Below are 2237 nucleotides of genomic sequence, written 5' to 3'. Positions count from 1 at the left end.
GAATCATTGTGTTTTTGATACCTTAGAATTACAGCCGTCGTGGGTCATCTTTCATGTTAAACCGCCATGTTTCTACAGTAGCCTAGGAGGGGACAAACCAACACTGGTTGTAGATAGGGGCATTCGCATTTTTTGTGCATTTCGCAGCCACAGTAGTTTTTCCTACGAGCTTGGAAGGGGAGGGTGAAACGAGTGAATTTCGATCTGCAACAGCACTGCTAAATGCTACTAAATCCTACAAACTGCACCTTTGAGTTATGTTATTTTATGTTTCATATGTATATGAGTACATTTGTGTGTACTAACATGCTTATTTTAACCCAAACATGATCTTTTCCAAAACCTAACTATGTACCTTTGTTGCCTAAACCTAACCAAACTGTGGCAGTTTCACAACTTTACTTAAGTTCCGGTACATCCGTCACTGGCACTCCCCACTGGTCCTTTTTGTCGTTTTGGGAGTTCTTGGCAATTGACCTATTTTGTTACACCATTCATTATTTGCAAATGGTAATAGAGGGCCCAATTCTTCTGCAGGGGCAGGGTTTATGTTTCTGATCACCGAGTCTAACACCTTGTCTACACAGGTCACATAGTTAGGTTAAATCATGAATAAATAAACATTGAAGTGTGATTTACAGCCGCAGATAAACATGTGAAGCATGAGCAGTTAAGCGGCTGGTGTAGCCAGCTGTAGAAACAGCTGCAGCCCCCTATCAGTGTCAACACTAGATCTGTTCAGCCCCAGCGCTGTACACTCAGATTGTATTGCACTGCATTTTAAGGAGCTATATAGTGAATTTCTCTGTGAAATCTTAAAACAAAAACTATGATTTATGTTTTATAAGCCATAATGGCAGAAAAAGTTGCTCAGAGCAAGTCCCTGAGTTGCATCAGAAGATGGTGGTATCCCTGCAGCACACTTTGCAGTTGCAGGTGGTAGTCAGCCTGGGCAGCTGTCATATACTCGTCCTGACATCTTTTTTATTTTTTTCTAGTTTAGGTTTCACAGTTTTTTCCCCACATTTTTCCAATAAATTCTGTTTATGCAGGCGGCAAAAAGTTCCAGCCTGTCAGGACCTTGAGTCCACTGTTCTCCTAAAAGAAAAAGGACGTTGCTGGCTGTCGTGCCAAGGTGTGTTTTGTGCAGGTGAAAAGAAACTCTCCTCGTCATTTCTAGGTTTCTGTCTCTTAGTTGATCTCTTATTTTGCCTCTCTCCTCGCTGTAGTAGAACACTGTAAACAAAACCTGGCAAGCTGATCCTTGCACATCCTTAGTTTTTGTTGTATCAGTGTTTTTGTCAATATTAGATGAACTACTAGTTTTGGTCCTGCATAACTTTACAACAAAGTAAAGTGAAATGACACAGCATTAAATATTGATTGCTGTTCTTTCTCCTAACCCCACCTAAAAAGCTCAGAGTTATAAAACTGGATGCAGGAAGTATAGGTGCTGAGGGGGCTGCAGCACCCCCTAAAAATGATAAAAGTATAATGACTTTCTCCTTTATTAAATTTACACGTGGAATACACTGGTATTTGTGGAAGGAAAGAGATTTTACCTTGTTTTCAGTCCAGCCTGCTACAGTTAAGGAATTACTGCTGCTGTACAGTGAGACCTACAGACCATTTGTACAATGGATGTGTGGTTTGGTTACTTTTCGACAGCAACCTTTCCTTTGAACACCACGTCAACCAAATCATCAGAACTGTCTTGCCTATGCCCCTCACTATCCTCTGCTGCTGAGACTGACTCTCATCTACGCATCCATTTTGTATGGTACATCCTCTAAAGTCCTCACCAAAAATGTGTTCAGCGTATTTGATGATTTCATACTTGCATGATTTGTGCAATTTTTGGTTTGTATCCACATGCTGAATGCTTTTATTGTAATTTACTTTGGATAAAAGCAGAAATGTAATGTAATAAATATTATTTACTTTGTCAAATGTGCATGTGACATGGATGACAAAAGATATGGCTGAAACGTATCATCTGATAGGACAGATACAATTAGTTTTTATGAACAACGCTGTCAGCATAATGGATTATGTTTCACAGTACCCATGAAAATGCAACTCATTGCGTTTTGGGGCTCTTTCATGAGTACACAGCCGATACAGTGTACACACTGACAGAGGACTCATGAGCTTTGCTAAATATTCAGTCCCTAGGTTTAAGAGTGTGTGTGTGTGTGTAGGTGTGCGTGTGTGTGTAGGTGTGCGTGCGTGTGTGT

At 40.4% G+C, this 2237-nt stretch overlaps 1 protein-coding gene across 1 annotated transcript in view; it reads right to left on the bottom strand.

Annotated features, from left to right (window-relative positions):
* adam19a (ADAM metallopeptidase domain 19a) overlaps positions 1 to 2237 on the bottom strand; it is a 71412-nt gene that overhangs the window by 54849 nt on the left and 14326 nt on the right. The gene's annotated exons all lie outside the window — the stretch shown is intronic.

The sequence above is a fragment of the Morone saxatilis genome, unplaced genomic scaffold (assembly GCF_004916995.1).
Source record: "Morone saxatilis isolate NCDOM2014 unplaced genomic scaffold, NCSU_SB_2.0 Contig4, whole genome shotgun sequence".
NCBI lineage: Eukaryota > Metazoa > Chordata > Actinopteri > Moronidae > Morone > Morone saxatilis.
This window is presented reverse-complemented; position numbering and strand designations above follow the sequence as displayed.